General features: G+C 42.2%; 1 pseudogene; it reads left to right on the top strand.

The window, feature by feature from the left end:
- Positions 1 to 18,654, top strand: part of LOC139370671 (splicing factor 3B subunit 3-like) — a 35,500-nt pseudogene that overhangs the window by 520 nt on the left and 16,326 nt on the right.

Here is an 18,654-nt window from a genome sequence, read left to right as displayed (position 1 = left end):
CAGAGAACTGAGAGAGATTGTTTTGGAAAGTGTTGATAACGGTAATTTTTTGTTGTTGACATCTGTGACTTGATGGACGGTTTTCATCTCCGAGTTGTAGTTTACTGATTTACATATTTGTTTCCAGGTGTTGTAGTTTACTGATTACCTCTGTGTTTCCAAGTGCCATTGAGAAGCAGAAGCTGGTATACATCCTGAACAGAGATGCAGCAGCACGTCTCACCATCTCCTCGCCCCTGGAGGCTCACAAGGCCAACCTGCTGGTGTACCACGTGGTAGGAGTGGACGTGGGCTTTGAGAACCCAATGTTTGCCTGTCTAGAGACTGACTATGAGGTGAGAGCCCAGCACTGACCCCTATGATATGTGAATTGGCTCATGCACTCTTGTTACGTTCCACATACCTGGACTTCTTTACACAGACTCAGATGTGCTGCTACTTTATTCGCTCTCTACCCACCCAAGTGTTGTTGAAATGATGAGTCTTCATGTCTCTTCTCTGACAAACCACTGGAGAGAGCTTAGACACCTCTGATCCCCAGCTGCTCTGCTACTACAGCTGTCCTGTAAATCCTCATCCCGTCCTCTTTGTTTCCACTGACCCACAGCATGTGACCTATTACTTCTACCTCCGTCCAGGAAGCTGACAATGACCCCACTGGAGAGGCTGCATCCAATACCCAGCAGACACTGACCTTCTATGAGTTGGACCTCGGTCTGAACCACGTGGTGCGCAAGTACAGCTAGGCCCAGGAGGAGCATGGCAACTTCCTCATCACAGGTAGCTACTTATTATTTCCAGTAGAGGGTGGTCAGAGCCAAGTTATGAGTTGTTTGCAGCCTTTCCTCTTGTGTTCTGCTGATGAGGTCTGCCCTTGCGCATTGCTCCTCACTTCTTCCTGCTGGGGTGAAGATTAGTCCTCATTGTTTGGATGACTGCACACCCACTGGCTGGGAAATGGCCACAGTGCCACTATATAGAGAGAATCTGTGCAGAAAATTTGGGTTGACATGTGATTATCATGTCTCTTCCCTGACTATCCACTGGAGAGAGCTTCTGATTTCAACACAAACAAGCTCACTGTTGTAGCTGTTCTGTTAGTGTCTTCAAAGCCTGGATTGTTTTTTGTAACACTACAGTGTAAACCAGGTATGTTAATCGGTTAGCTGCCGAAAATACATTTGACTGGTCGTGCTTATCGGTCTCTAGGGTTATTTGCATAATTGTGTGGAATTAAATTGGCGCATGTATTTTTGTTAGTCGTCATGCATCTTATTTATTGCATTTGGAGCCTAGTTTGAGTAGCTGAATAGCGCGAGAGCTCGTCAAAAAGCATGTCATGGAGTGAAACCTGCTTCTGTAAGCCCAGTCATTGAGCAACAAATAACAATTCTAAATGCAATCGCATGTTGAACTTTGATAGCTACAATTTAAATTGTGAGCTTGAGGCAGTAATTGTTTGAAAGCTAAACCTTTTACTTAATGTCAAATAATGAGGCATGTCTTGCTTCAAAGTAGCCTTTCAAAAATCTAGCCATAAATGTTGAGGCAATTATTTTATCAAGACTTCCTCATGCCATTAACCAGCATTTCTCTCCTGTTCTATTTGGTTTCATATAAGAAGCCAAAGGCACAGTCCTAGTCATATTAGCAACTAGGGTTGGGCAGTTTCCAGATTTTCATATCGTCACAAAAACACAAAATAGACCATTAAGCATATGTGACCAGAATGCTAACACATTAGCACAAATAATAGAACATTTCCAAGGAGGCTGCTAGCTAAATATGCTAATGAGCGCAAACGAAAATAAAACAATTGCGACGACGAGCAATCCAGCTCATGAAGTTGTACACATGTGGTGCATTCGGAAAGTATTCAGAGCCCTTGACTTTTTCCACATTTTGTTACGTTATAGCCTTGTAATAAAATGTATTAATTAAAACATTTTCCCTCAATCTACACACAATACCCGATAATGACAAAGCAAACAGTTTTTTAATATTTTTTGCACATTTATTAAAAATAAAAACAGATACCGTATTTACATAAGTATTCAGACCCTTTGCTATGAGACTCGAATTTGAACTCAGGTGCACCCTGCAGCACTCTACCAATCAGACCTTTACGGTAGAATGGCCAGACGGAAGTCTCTCCTCAGTAAAAGGCACATGACAGCCAACTTGGAGTTTGCCAAAAGGCACCTAAAGGACTCTGACCATGAGAAACAAGATTCCCTGGTCTGATGAAATCCTGCTTGAACTCATTGGCCTGAAGTGTCATGTCTGGAGGAAACCTAGCACCATCCCTAAGGTGAAGCATGGTGGCAGCATGCTATGGGGATGTTTTATAGTGGCAGGGACTGGGAGACTAGTCAGGATCAAAGGAAAGAGATCCTTGATGAAAACCTGCTCCAGAGCGCTCAGGACCTCAGACTGGGGTGAATGTTCACCTTCCAACAGGACAACAACCCTAAGCACACAGCCAAGACAACGCAGGAGTGGCTTCGGGACAAGTCTCTGAAAGTTCTTGAGTAGCCCAGCCAGAGCCCACATTTTAACCTGATCGAATATCTCCGAAGAGACTTGAAAATAACTGTGCATCGACGCTCCCCATCCAACCTGACAGCTTGAGAGGATATGCAGAGAAGAATGGGAGGAGCTCCACCAAATATAGGTGTGCCAAGTTTGTAGCGTCATACCCAAGAAGACTGGTGATTCAGCCAAGTACTGAGTAAAGGGTCTGAATACTTATGTAAATGTGATATTTCCATATACTTTTAAAAAAAAAACTGTTTTTGCTTTGTCATTATGGGGTATGGCATGTATATTGGCGGGGGACGATTTAATCTATTTTTTGTTACGTTGCAGCCGTATTCTAATGTGGGGAAGTCAAGGGGTCTGAATACTTTCCGAATCCTAGTTACTATTAAATTCCCCTCTTTCTAAATTTCGAACTGAGATTTGTTACATGTGCTGTTTAGAACTGTTTTCCCATGAATTGCTTTTTGGTAATGTTTGAAAATGATGTTTTAGTAGCTGCTTCATTACAGCAGTTGCATGTTTAGTAATAGGCTGTAGTCTTTTGACTGGAGGACTGTAGGTTTTCTATTGTTGCATGTTTCTGTTAAACTCTTAAATGAAAAACGTTGTATGTGTGCTTGGTATCGGAGAGGAAGAGGCGAAGCGAGAGGTTTCGCTCTCGACCAAAATTGGTCCCAAATAATCCCAATGCATTTCTGTGGTCTTTATTTTGGGCCTAAACTTGTCGCCTGCCTCCCCACCTTGGAATAACTCTTATTGTTAGAGCGGAGACAAGCATGTCATCATTATATACAGGTCTGTGATAGTATTTTACTGTTTGGAAAAAAAAGTTTGTTGACCGGTTAATGAGGGTCAGTTAGTCGGGAGCATAATTTACCGAAATTTGCATCCCTAGTGTAAACATTGTGTCATCATGACCCCCTCTTTTGTCCAGTTTCTGGAGGCTCTCATGGTCCCAGTGGAGTTTTCATCTGTTCAGAGCACTACATTACCTACAAAAACTTTGGCAATCAGCCTGACATTCGCTGTCCCATCCCACGCAGGAGGGTGAGTTTCTGTAAAGTTTAGTAAAAAATGTACTAACAAAGGACTTGGCTAACCAGACCAATCGCGTTGAATTTGTGAATGTTTGTATGGATCAGTTTTAAGTTATTAGTACTATCCACACAGTGCCCTCATTCTTTATTTTGCCCTAAACACAGAATGACCTGGATGATTCTGTGAGAGGCATGATCTTTGTCTGCTCAGCCACCCACAAGACCAAGTCCATGTTCTTCTTCCTGGCCCAAACGGAGCAGGGGGACATCTTCAAGGTCACCCTGGAGACGGATGAGGAGATGGTGAGGGCAGCAGTGTGCAGTCTGATCATAAAGTCATAACCACCTGATCTCAGCACACACACAGGTCCGTGTTCACATGATGGGATTCCTTCTCATTCAAAAACATTTACAGAGATGAGGATGAAGTACTTTGACACCATCCCTGTAGCCACAGCTGAAGACCGGCTTTTTATTTGTCTCTTCAGAGTTCGGCAACCAGTAAGTCATTCATTTCGCTAGAATCCCCCTCAATACCACACATTACTGAGACATCCATCTTTGTCATCTTGCTCTTCTGTGTGAATCGGTGTGTTCATAGTCTCCTCCCTTCTCTCTCTGCTAGTTACCTTTACCAGATAGCCCATCTTGGAGATGACGATGAAGAGCCAGAATTCTCCTCTGCCATGCCCCTGGAGGGAGATTTCTTCTCCCAGCCACGCCCCCTCAACCTGGTGCTGGTGGACGAGCAGGAGAACCTCTCCCCCATCTCCTGCCAGGTGTGTGTATTTATGATGGAGCTCCGTTGGCAGCAGATAGTCTTCCTGGGGTCCAGTCAAACGAAGGCACTTGTAGAATTTTAAAAACAGTACAATACATTCACAGCAGAATGCCCTCAGGCTCCTACTCTATTACCACATATCTACAACACAGAATCTATGTCTGTATGGTGTGTATGTTACCGTGTGTATATATACATGTCTGTGCCTATGTTTGAGTTGCTTCACAGTCCCTGCTGTTCCGTAAGGTGTATTTTCATAGTTTTTTTTGCATGAGTTACTTGATGTGGAATATAGTTCCATGTATTCATTGCTCTATGTAGTACTGTGCTTCTCCCATAGTCTGCTCTGGACTTTGACTTTTAAGAGACCTCTGGTGGCATGTCTTGTGGGGTCTGCATGGGTGTCTGAGCTGTGTGCCAATAGTTTAAACAGACCGCTCGGTGCATTCAACATGTCAATACCTCTCACAAATACAAGTAGTGATTAAGTCACTCTCTCCTCCACTTTGAGCCATGAGGGATCGACATGCATGTTATTAATGTGTACGTCCAAGGGCTAGCCGTGCTGCCCTGTTTTGAGCCAATTGCAATTTTCCTAAGTCCCTCTTTGTGGCACCTGACCTCACGACTGAACAGTAGTACACGTGCGACAACTAGGGCCTGTAGGACCTGTCTTTTTGATAGTGTTGTTAAGAAGGAAGAGCAGCGCTTTATTATAGACCAACTTCTCCCCATCTTAGCTACTGTTATATCAATATGATTTGACCATGACAGTTTACAATCTAGGGTAACTCCAAGCAGTTTCGTCACCTCAATTTCTATTTCCACATTGTTTATTTGAGGTTTAGGATTTAGTGAATGATTTGTCCCAAATAACGCTTTTAGTTTTTAAATTATTTAGGAGTAACTTATTCCTTGCCACCCATTCTGAAACGAACTGCAACTCTTAAGTGTTGCAGTCATATAAGTCGCTGTAGAAGTTGACATGTATACTGTTGAGTCGTCCGCATAGGGGCGGCAGGTAACCTAGTGGTTGGGCCAGTAACCGGAAGGTTACCGAATCCCCGCGCTGACAAGGTAAAAATCTGTCGTTCTGCCCCTGAGCCAGACAGTTAACCCACTTCCCCGGGTGCCGACGACGTGATGTCGATTATGGCAGCCCCTCGCACCTCTCTGATTCAGAGGGGTTGGGTTAAATGCGGAAGACACATTTCAGTTGAATATGTTCAGCTGTACAACTGATTAGGTATCCTCCCCTTTCCCTTACATAGACACACTGACTTTATGCTTGTCGTTAGTAAAGATTTTTTTAAAGTAGACCGCTCCCCTGGGGAATTCCTAATTCTACCTGGATTATGTCGAAGAGGCTTCCATTTAATTACACCCTCTGTGCTCTGTTAGACAGGTAACTTTTTATCCACAGTATAGCAGGGGGTGTAAAGCCATAACATGTACATTTTTCCAGCAGCATACTATGGTTGATGATGTCAAAACCGCACTGAAGTCTAACAAAACAGCCCCCACAATGTTTTTATAATCTCTTTCTCTCAGCCAATCATCAGTCATTTGTGTAAGTGCTGATCTTGTTGAATGTCCTTCACTATAAGTGTGATGAAAGTCTTGTTAATTTGTTTACTGTAAAATAGCATTCCATCTGGTCAAACAATTGTTTCCAAAAGTTGACTAAGGGTTGGTAACGGGCAGATTGGTTACCTATTTGAGCTAGTAAAGGGGGCTTTACTATTCTTAAGTAGCGGAATGACTTGTTTCCCTCCAAGCCTGGGGGCACACACATTCTAGTAGGCTTAAATTGGAAATATGGCAAATAGGAGTGACAATATCGTCCTCTATTGTCCTCAGTCATTTTCCACCCAAGTAGCCAGACCCCGTGGCTTGTCATTGATGATAGACAATAATTTTCACCTCTTCCACACTATCTTTACAGAATGAAAAATTACAATGCTTGTCTATAATAGTTTGGTCAGATATAGTTGGATGTATAGTGTCAGTATTTATTACTGGCATGTCATGCCTATGTTTGCTAATCTTGCCAATTAAAAAATAATTGAAGTAGTGGACATTATCAGTTGGTGTTGTGATGAATTGATCCATCTGATTCAATGAATGATGGAGTTTGCCTTTTTTCCCAAAATGCAATTTAAGGTGCTCCAAAGCGTTTTTACTATCATTCTTTATTTAATGTCTTTGTTTCATAGTGTAGTTAATAATTTTTATTCAGTTTAACCACATGATTTCTCAGTTTGCAATAAGTCTGCCAATCGGTTGTGCAGCCAGACTTATTTGCCGTTCATTTTTGCCTCATCCTTCTCAACAATACCATTTTTCAATTCCCCATCAATCCACAGGGATTTAAGTTTTCAGTCAATTTCTTAATGCTTATTATCAACTGGAATAAGCAATTTCATAATTGTGTCAAGTACAGTGTCTGTTTGCTCCTCATTACACACCACGGACCAACAGATATTCTTTACATCATTAACATAGGAATCAATACAAAATACACTTACTGATACACTATATTAGGCCCAGACTTTGGAACTTAAGTCTTCCTAGATATGGATACTATATTATGATCACTACATCCGATGGATCTGGATACTGCTTTAGAGCAGATTTCTGCAGCATTAGTAAAGATGTGATTAATACATGTTGATTTATTTCCTGTATTGTTTGTAACTACCATGGTAGGTTGACTGATAACCTGAACCAGGTTGCAGGCACTGGTTACAGTTTGAAGCTTTTTCTTGATTGACAGGATGGCATTGTCTCCCTCAATCCGTGCAATGGCTACTGCTATAGGTTTCAGGCTGCTTACCACTCCCTCCCAAAATACATCATCCTGGAGGATCCTCTTGATGGGGCTGTCCCTATTGGCAAACTGATATGGCCATTTCTTGGAGAGACTCTTTCCCCTCCAGGAAACTGTCAAACATGATGACCACACCACCTTAACGGGTGTTGCTGGGCAGCTTCAATGTGGTGCTCTTGTTCTTCTCACTTTGCTTGGTGAGGTAGCTTGCTGCTATAACTTGATGACCCTGCACATGTGATGGAAGTATGCACTGTGCATGCAGAGGGTTGCAAGTCCACTGATTTGGGGATAGTTTAACCAAAATATACCACAAGACCTATAATTGCCTTGTGCATCCCACAAAAAAAGGTTGCTGTGATAAGCTAACCTTGTTTCTTAATTAAGCTACATTTGTTAACATGGGCTATTTTGAGCACTTTTCTTCTGGGATGCTTACTTGCTTTCATTGCTTTACTGGGAATCTTAGCAGCTGCTGTGCTCATGTTCTTTGTTAGTGCAGGGTGAGCTGCTCAGTGGACTTCCTCCTAGGGCACACAGACTTAATGCTAACAGTATAAATCTGGTTCATAGGTACATGATTACTGCATACAATAGCTGTAGGATCAGTAGAGGCATTCCAGGGCAGTTAAAGGGACAAATTAGGTTACTTATATTGTCTATTGACGGCCCCTGGTGTAATGTATATTTGCTGAAGTGTTATGACAATTCAACGTCACAATGGTAGGGATTAGCTGAGCTAGGCTTACGTCATTGTCTCAACTAGAGGTCGACCCATTATGATTTTACACCGCCGATACCGATTGGAGGACCAAAAAAACAAAGCCTGTGTGTGTGTGCGTGTATACTGTATATATACACACACACGTTTTTATATATGTCTGAGATGACAATTACAACAATACTGAATTAACACTTATTTTAACTTAATATAACACATAAATAAAATAAATGTAGTCTCAAATAAATAATGAAACATGTTCAATTTGGTTTAAATAATCCAAAAATAGTGTTGGAGAAGAAAGTAAAGTGCAATATGTGCCATGTAAAAAAGCTAACGTTTAAGTTCCTTGCTCAGAACATGAGAACATATGAAAGCTGGTGGTTCCTTTTAACATGAGTCTTCAATATTCCCAGGTAAGAAGTTTTAGGTTGTAGTTATTATAATACTATTTCTCTCTCTACCATTTGTATCTCTCATACCTTTGACTATTGGATGTTCTTATAGGCATTATAGTATTACCAGCCTTATCTTGGGAGTTGATAGCCTTGAAGTCATACGAAGAGCTGCTGGCAAACACAGGAAAGTGCTGTTTGAATGCTTACGAGCCTGCTGCTGCCTACCACCGCTCAGACTGCTCTATCAAATCATACACTTAATTAGAATATAACACACAGAAATACGAGCCTTGGGTCATTAATATGGTCAAATCCGGAAACTATCATTTCGAAAACAAAACGTTTATTCTTTCAGTGAAATACGGAACTCTTCCATATTTCATCAAACCGGTGGCAACCCTAAGTCTAAATATTGCTGTTACGTTGCACAACCTTCAATGTTATGTCATAATTCTGGCAAATGAATTAGTCATTGTTAGGAAGAAATGGTCTTCACACAGTTCGCAACGAGCCAGGTGGCCCAAACTGCTGCATATACCCTGACTCTGCTTGCACTGAACGCAAGAGGTGACAATTTCCCTAGTTAATATTGCCTGCTAACATTAATTTATTTTAACAAAAAAATATATATATTTGTGTATTGATTTTAAGAAAGGCATTGATGTTTGTGGTTAGGTTCATTGGTGCAACAATTATGCTTTTCGCAAATGCGCTTTTGTGAAATTCTCACCCGTTTGTCAAAGTAGGCTGTGATTCGATGATAAATTAACAGGCACCGCATTGACTATTTGCAACCCAGGACAAGCTAGTTAAACCATGTGCAGTTAACTAGTGATAAGATAAGTTTAATGCTAGCTAGCAACGTACCTTGGCTCCTTGCTGCACAGTTTCCTCGTGGATTGCAATGTAATCGGCATCCAAAAATGCAGATTAATCAGTCGACCTCTAGTCTCAATGCAACCTTATAGTGAGTGCTGTGAAAGGAAACTGGATCCCATATGATTTGGGTGGATCCCATCCTCCTTATAAAACGTATTTTGTTTCCAAAAAGGTATCGCAATTGTCAACAAAAGTTACACATTGAGCTGCAATTATCACGTAGCCAGTTGTGAAGAGAGAATCCAGCTAAAGCGTTCAATGCCGCGATTCAGAGATGGCAGAGGGCCAGATATGATGAGTCTTAATGGTGTTTAACAAAGGAGTCAATCAACTCTTTAAAATCCAGTTTCAACTTTTCAAAATTGCCCTTCATAATGTCATTAAATCTATTTCCATGTCCTGAAGTAGTACATTTGGGAGCAGCTTAGTAAGGTAATTTACTCGAGCTCTGGGATAAGGCATTGTTTTTGTACCAGGAACGATCACATCTCTTATTATGGAGCTGCCCAGAATCACGGCTGATGAGAAGGACAAGGAAATACGCCCACTTCCACGCTTCTCATGTTAACGTGGGCCATTTCTTTGGCACTTTTCTGGGATACTTTAATATTTTTATTGCTTTATTGGGAAGCTTAGCAGAGGTGTGTGTGTGTGTGTGTGTATATATATTTCTGTGTTGTGTATTTGGTGTGCGTGTAGGATTGCAAAAGGTCGGAAACTTCATGGTAAATATCCAGAATTTTGGGGGAAATTTTCCATGGGAAGTTCATTTAGCTTAAATTCATTAAAAATTTTAGCTTTTAACTGAACTTTTTTGTGGGATACACGAGGCAAATCTAGATCTTGTGGCATATTTTAGTTAAACTTTCCCCGATTCAGTGGATTTGCAACCCTCTGCATGCACAGTGCATTCTTCCATCACATGTACAGCTGATTCTCAAGAGCTTGCACACTGAGTTGCTATTGAGCCCACACTACTACACTGTCTGAGCCAAGGACTACATGCTTTCTGGTAAGTTTTGATTACAATACTGGGTGGAGTGAATATTTTACATGATATACATTATATTTTGTTAACAAGTAAATGGTTGCCTACAGCAAAGTGTTTAAATCATTTCTAACTTAACAATTTCTGCTAGTTAGTTTTTGCTACCATGTGGGATTTCGCTTGCTTGAGCCTGCTAACTGAGTGTTAATTCACCTATTTCCATGTTTCATTTTAAACATTTATCTTATGAAGGAGGAGTTTAATCGAACTGCTTAACTATTTATCTGTAGATGGATTTTTATTTATTTTTTCAATTTTTTTTTTACCCCTCATCTTTACAGGAAAATGCCACAGGCACTATCTGATGTGTGGAGACATTTCACTGCAGCTAATGTAGAAGGAAAAGCTGTGTACATTTGCAAATACTGTGCCAAATCATATGTGAAGAATGCAACAGATGCAGAATCATCTGGCCAAGTGCATAAAGTTCCTTTAGTGCTCACAACAAGCAACCTCTGACAAAAGTCCCTTTACTTCTATTCGAGGTGAAAATGATGAATCAGATAGCAACAGCTCATGGTCCTCCTGGAATCAGAAGTTGTTTTGACTCAATGGAGGAATGTGGTCAGAGAAATGATCAATGTTTTGTTCGAGCTGTGTGTGCAACTGGTTCACCTCTGATACTCACAGGTAATGTGTATTGGAAGAGATTTCTGAATGTTCTTCGCCCAGCATACGCCCCTCCAACCAGACATACTTTATCTACTCATTTGCTAGATGCAGAGTTCAACAGAGTTCAAGTGAAGGTCAAGCAAATCATAGAGAAAGCAGACTGTATTGCAGTCATCTCTGATGGGTGGTTGAATGTTCGTGGGCAAGGAATAATTAACTACATCATCTCCACCCCTCAACCAGTAATTCTACAAGAGCACAGACACAAGGGACAACAGACACACCGGTCTCTACATTGTAGATGAGCTGAAGGCAGTCATCAATGACCTTGGACCACATAAGGTATTTGCACTGGTGACAGACAATGCTGCGTACATGAAGGCTGCTTGGTCTAAAGTGGAGTCCTACCCTCACATCACTCCCATTGGCTGTGCTGCTCATGCATTGAATCTGCTCCTCAAGGACGTCATGGTACTGAAAACAATGGTTACACTCTGTAAGAGAGCCAAGGAAATGGTTAGGTATGTAAAGGGTCATCAAGTTATAGCAGCAATCTACCTCACCAAGCAAAGTGAGAAGAATAAGAGCACCACATTGAAGCTGGCCAGCAACACCCGTTAGGGTGGCGGTGTTGTCATCATGTTTGACAGTTTCCTGGAGGGGAAGGAGTCTCTCCAAGAAATGGCCATATCACAGTTTGCTGATATGGACAGCCCCATCAAGAGGAGCCTCCTGGATTATGTATTTTGAGAGAGAGTGGTAAGCGTCCTCAACTCCTGAAACCTATAGCAGTAGCCATTGCATGGATTGAAGGAGACAATGCCATCCTGTCTGATGTTCAGACTCTGCTTGCAGATGTAAGGGAAGAAATCCGCCCTGCCCACTTTACTGTTGCTCCAAGCAGAGGAGACTGCCGTTCTGAAATGCATCAACAAGCATGAAAAATTCTGCCTCAAGCCCATACACGCCGTCGCGTACATGTTGGACCCCAAGTATGCTGGCAAGAGCATCCTGTCTGGTGCAGAGATCAACAAGGCCTATGGTGTCATCACTACCGTGTCTCGCCACCTTGGCCTGGATGAGGGCAAGGTTCTTGGCAGTCTGGCAAAGTACACTTCCAAGCAAGTCCTTTGGGATGGAGATGCAATATGGCAGTCGTGCCAACATATATCATCAGCCACCTGGTGGAAGAGACTTTGTGGATTTGAGGCTCTTTACCCTGTTGCCTCCATTCTCCAAATCCCACCAACATCAGCCGCCTCAGAGCGCAACTGGTTTTGCATTTGTGAATTCGATTCCCTTGTTTGGGAACACACACCAAAGCACGCAACAGGCTACATACCAATATAAGGGTTGAAAAATTGGTGGCCATCCAGGCAAATTTGAGGCTTTTTTGAGCCTGACAACGAGCCATCCTCAAGGTTGGACAGTGACGATGAGGCCTCAGTCTGCTGTTCAAGAAATGGACATTGAGGAGGTCCAGAAGACATGGAAGCCTGAGAGGAAGACAGTTTCTAGGCTAAAGCTTTGGCTATCATTTTACAGATGTACAGTATATCACGAGTACACCCCTCACATTTTTGTAAATATTTGAGTATATCTTTTCATGTGACAACACTGAAGAAATGGCACTTTGCTACAATGTAAAGTAGTGCGTGTACAGCTTGTATAACAGTGTAAATTTGCTATCCCCTCAAAATAACTCAACACACAGCCATTAATGTCTAAAACGCTGGCAACAAAAGTGAGTACACCCCTAAGTGAAAATGTTGAAAACCTTTTGGGAGATGCGATGGATCATTCAATATTTCCTTTTGTTGTTCAGTGAAATCATCCCATGTGAAGAGTCGACTCATTTAATTAAAGTTCAGATTGTAACTAAATTGTTTTATTTCTATAGGAAGGAGTTAATCATTGCAATTATGTCTACTTATGATAAGGTTTGTTTGTCTCCATATGGTAAATATAAACAATGCAAAAAAACATCTACATTTAAATCGTATTAGTATTAATTTGCATATTCCTGTTATTTCCATAAAGTTTCCACGACTGAATATTCCCCAAAATGTGCAACCCTATGCGCGTGTCAATAGTTTTCGATTCCCATAGATTTTTGTATTTAAGGTAGTTATGCACCTTTTCCTCTTGTACTCAACCGAGGTGTTTTCCCATTTTTGGATACGGTGTGGCTCACCACATGCCGGCAGAGGCCAGACAGCCTCACAATGAAACTGATTTTTGCTCACTTGACGTGCGGGTTAGTAGGAGGACAAATGGGGCAGGGTTTGAGGAGAGGGATGTTATGCTGTTGCAGTGATGAGTCATGTCTCTTCTCTGACTAAATGGTTTTCAATAAAACTTCACAAGGTTTAGAGTGTTAGATTTGGCTGCTGGGGAGCAAGGAGACCCACAGCTCTGCTAAAACCACTTAACTGTGTGCTGTTTTCAAGGAATTTAACGAAATGCCAACTATTTGGTCTTTAAGAGCGTAGTCAGACCTACACATTCCTGATTATTCCATGCAAAACAATTGTGCCCATTTTAGCTTTGTTATACTGCATGATCATGTCATTTCAGATGCGTAGGGTAGCCTCACGTTATCTCTCAATATTAGGCGCCATTGGATAATTGCGTGATATAAAATTTACCAACTATACCTGACGAGTATGAGTGGTTTAGGTTCATTTCCAATCTTTTGTGGGCACTGCCTATCACGCAACAGTAGGGCGCATTTGCCGTGGTACTGTTAGATGTTTACTTTGCAAGCACCAGTATATTCTTTGTACAGTTGGCTGAACATACTGTATAGTGAGTGGTAATTAGACCTAATGTACTTTTTTATCCAACCAATGTAGGCCTACCTAGCGAAGTAAATTAACATGATCCTCTTTTAAACATTTTTTTAACTACCTTTGCACCTGACAGACATTTGGGCTATTGATTTATGGACCACATCAAATTGACTAGCATCAATATGGCAAGTTAACAAAATTTCAGGGGATAAACTAGATGGCAAACAAATAAAATAATATAGTCATCTATAGTGATGTTGACCGTAGTCCAACTGACAACTTCTCCAGGACGAGGACAGTTTGCCCTCCAGCAGCCAAATTTAATGTATTGTGACATTTAATTGTAAACTACCTGTAATAATGGAGAGAGTTTAAGAACCTCTGATCTCCGCATTATACACAGACACTGTCAGACTGTGCCTGTTTTACTTGATATTCTAACTCCGATAGAATACTGATCTCGTCACTGGCTCATTTCTCCTACACATCTCTCTTACTCTTTGTCCGTCTCTAGATTGCTGACCTGACAGCTGGGGAGTGACCTCATTAGCATGTGGCAGGGGACCCAAATCCGTCCTCAGACATGGACTGGAGGTATGTGTTCCTCTATTCCACCTCCCAGAAAGTGCTCCTACACACACATTCACAAATACATACCACAGTAGTATTTGAGCAATGACTACATTTGAACAAACTTATGCAGATACTCACTCACATGCACACCAGAAACCAGATTTGGGCAGAGTTTGGGTTCTAGGTTTTCATTAGAAGCTGTAAAAGTGATGATATTCATGTCTCTTCTCTGACAAAGCACTGGAGAGAATGTGTATACCTCTGATCCCAGCAGATCTTAACATCTTAATGCACAGGATGGTAAATGCTTAGGTTCGAAGACAGTGAGTATCTATCTGATCAGTGCTTGTTCCCTCCAGGTGTCAGAGATGGCTGTATCTGAGCTGCCCGGTAAGCCCAATGCTGTGTGGACTGTGCGCCGACACATTGAAGGTATTTGTTAAAGGTCCAATGCAGCCGTTTTGGCCTCAATATCAAATTATTTCAGGGTAACAAAGTACCTTTCTGTGATTGTTAGCAGAGAAGTTTCTCAAGCAAGATTTTTGCTGGGACTGTCTAGGAGTGTTTTGAGTGGGGAGGGGAAAACAAACATTTGCTGTTATTGGCTGAGTGATTTGGAACTTTCTTTTTGGTCTATTAACTAATTTACTGCATGGTGATTTATTCTCCCACCAAAACGAGCTGATTTTTTTTTTTTCCAAACCACTTTAACACTAAAAGGGTATCATTTTCACTATTTAATAGTATTGCAACCACAGTGTGGAAATGTGTATATACATCAAGTTCTTATCTTTTAGTTGCAAGTTATTCTCCTATCAGTTACAATCCACATCTGCAGTATTTGGTTGCAGTTATTGTAAACTCAGCAAAAAAATAAACATCCTCTCACTGTCAACTTTTTGTTTTCAGCAAACCTAACGTGTAAATATTTGTATGAACATAAGATTCAACAATTGAGACAAATTATTATTATATATATATTTTTTTTAATTTTACCCCTTTTTCTCCCCAATTTCGTGGTACCCAATTGTTGTAGTAGCTACTATCTTGTCTCATTGCTACAACTCCCGTACGGGCTCGGGAGAGACGAAGGCTGAATGTCATGCGTCCTCCGATGCACAACCCAACCAGCCGTACTGCTTCTTAACACAGCGCGCATCCAACCCGGAAGCCAGCCGCACCAATGTGTCGGAGGCTACACCGTGCACCTGGCAACCTTGGCTAGCGCGCACTGCGCCCGGCCCGCCACAGGAGTCGCTGGTGCGCGATGAGACAAGGAGATCCCTACCGACCAATCCCTCCCTAACCCGGACGACGCTAGGCCAATTGTGCGTCGCTCCACGGACCTCCCGGTCGCGGCCGGTTACGACAGAGCCTGGGCGCGAACCCAGGGACTCTGATGGCACAGCTGGCGCTGCAGTACAGCGCCCTTAACCACTGCGCCACCCGGGAGGCCCCTAATGTGTCCCTGAACAAAGGGGGAGGTCAAAATCCAAAGTATCAAAAGTTTTAAAAAATATCTAAAGTATTTTGGTATGGCCACCACCAGCTGCATTAAGTATTGCAGTGCATCTCCTCCTCATGGACTGCACCAGATGTTCCAATTCTTGCTGTGAGATGTTATCCCACTCTTCCACCAAGGTACCTACAAGTTCCCAGACATTTCTGGGGGGAATGGCCCTCACCCTCTGATCCAACAGGTCCCAGACGTGCTCCATGGGATTGAGATCCGGGCCCTTCGCTGGCCATGGCAGAACACAGATTTTCCCGTCTTGCAGGAAATCACGCACAGAACGAGCAGTATGGCTGGTGGCATTGTCATGCTGGAGGGTCATGTCAGGATGATCCTGCAGGAAGGGTACCACATCAGGGAGGAGGATGGCATTGTCATGCTGGAGGGTCATGTCAGGATGATCCTGCAGGAAGGGTACCACATCAGGGAGGAGGATGGCATTGTCATGCTGGAGGGTCATGTCAGGATGATCCTGCAGGAAGGGTACCACATCAGGGAGGAGGATGGCATTGTCATGCTGGAGGGTCATGTCAGGATGATCCTGCAGGAAGGGTACCACATCAGGGAGGAGGATGGCATTGTCATGCTGGAGGGTCATGTCAGGATGATCCTGCAGGAAGGGTACCACATCAGGGAGGAGGATGGCATTGTCATGCTGGAGGGTCATGTCAGGATGATCCTGCAGGAAGGGTACCACATCAGGGAGGAGGATGTCTTCCCTGTAACGCACAGCCTTGAGATTGCCTGCAATGACAACAAGCTCAGTCTGATCATGCTGTGACACACCGCCCCAGACCATGATGGCCCCTCCACCTCAAATCGATCCCGCTCCAGAGTACAGGCCGTAAAGCTCATTCCTTCGACGAAAAACGCGAATCCGACCATCACCCCTGGTGAGACAAAACCGCGACTCGTCAGTGAAGAGCACTTTTTGCCAGTCCTGTCTGGTCCAGCGACGGTGGGTTTGTGCCCATAAGTGACGTTGTTGCCAGTGATGTTTGGTGAGGACCTGCCTTACAACAGGCCTACAAGCCCTCAGTTCAGCCTCTCTCAGCCTATTGCGGACAGTCTGAGCACTGATAAGAAATCAGTGCCCAAGTAATCCCATGCATAATAGAGAGACACGTGATCATATACAAATGGTAAGCAAGGTTTTAAAATTGTTTGTCTTAACATCTGTTTGGGCTTCTTGCGGTCAATTTCCAGTCTACAAATTGTAAGTATGTTCCGGCCCCCCGACCATCCACTCCAGGAACGAAATCGGCCCGCTGCTGAATCTAGTTGATGATCGCTGGTCTAGGCTAAATGTTAATTAGCGTAATACAGTGGAATTAAATTGCCTTGTGTATTTTCATTAGTCATCATGTAGCCAATCTTATTTATCCAACACAACTATCACACACAACATACTGCAGCACCTCAGCTGGTTGCTGCTGAAGTACAATGCTATTTTATAAGCCCATTCATTGCGCAACAATTCTAAATGTGATCACATGTTGGTGCATGATTTTAAAGAGCTACTATTATTATTTCTTAACTGGCAATTGAAGCGCATCTCACATTCAAGTGCAGGCAACAGGCTGTCAGCGCATTATAACCACTTTACAATGTGAGCTAGAGGCAGTATACAATTTGAAAACATACTCAATTATTTTGAAACCTGAATGTTTTACTTCATGAGGCATGTTTTACCTTGCTTCAAAGTAGCCTATAGGCAAATTCCAACCATGGAAACGGAGAGACATTTCTTATGTAAAGACTTCATAGGCGGCGAGTACGTTTCAAGTTTAGGGAAGCTTACAATTCATCTTGACATTTCTACCGATCTGTGTGCCAGTTATAAGTTCCATATGTGCATTTTCAATAAGCTAGGCTCTGCTCAAATTGTGGTCTTCCCAAATAGAGGCCTAATCTTATGATTTGAAAGAATTCACAGCTACAGTGCCTTCAAAGTATTCATACCCCTTGACTTATTCCACATTTAGTTGTATTACAGCCTGAATGAAAAATGTATTAAATATTTCTCACCCATCTACACCAATACTGCATAATGACCAAGGGAAAACCATGTTTTTAGACATTTGCAAATTTATAAAAAATTAAATGCTGAAATATTTCATTTGCCTAAGCACCTTTGGTAGCGATTACAGCTGTGAGTCTTTCTGGGTACGTCTGTAAGCGCTTTATACACCTAGATTCTGCAACATTTGTACATTTATCTTCAAAATTCTTCATGTCCTGTCAAATTGGTGGTTGACCATTAAACCAAAACTGTAGCTCGGCCACTCAGGCGCATTCTCTGTCTTCTTGATAACCAACTCCAGTGTAGATTTGGCCTCCCCGGTCATGCTGTGGGATGTTTTTTTTAGGAGCAGGGACTGGGAGACTAGTCAGGATTGAGGGAAAGATGAATGACGCAAGGACCTCCAGACTGGGGCAAAAGTTCACCTTCTAACAGGACAACGACCCTAAGCATACAGCCAAGACAACGCAGGAGTGTCTCCTGAATGTCGTTGAGTGGCCCAGTCAGAGTTTTTGTTTTTAATACATTTGCTAACATTTCTAAAAACCTGTTTTTAATTTGTCATTATGGGGTTTTGTGTGTAGATTGAGGGGGACGAAGACAATTTAATCCATTTTAGAGTAAGGTTCTAATGTAACAACATTTGGAATTTCCGAATGCACTGTAGATGTAGAGGATAGTTCATGTACACTACCTGTCAAAAGTTTTAGAACACCTACTCATTCAAGGGTTTTTCTTTATTTTCACTATTTTCTACATTGTAGAATAATACTGAACTATGAAATAACACACATGGAATCATGTAGTAACCAAATAAGTGTTAAAAAGATCAACATATGAGATTCTTCAAATAGCCACCCTTTGCCTTGACTGCTTTGCACACTCTTGGCATTCTCTGAACCAGCT

This window comes from Oncorhynchus clarkii, chromosome 1 (assembly GCF_045791955.1).
Source record: "Oncorhynchus clarkii lewisi isolate Uvic-CL-2024 chromosome 1, UVic_Ocla_1.0, whole genome shotgun sequence".
Classification (NCBI taxonomy): domain Eukaryota; kingdom Metazoa; phylum Chordata; class Actinopteri; order Salmoniformes; family Salmonidae; genus Oncorhynchus; species Oncorhynchus clarkii.
The sequence above is the reverse complement of the archived record's forward strand: the minus strand, read 5'-3'. Positions and strand labels throughout refer to the sequence as shown.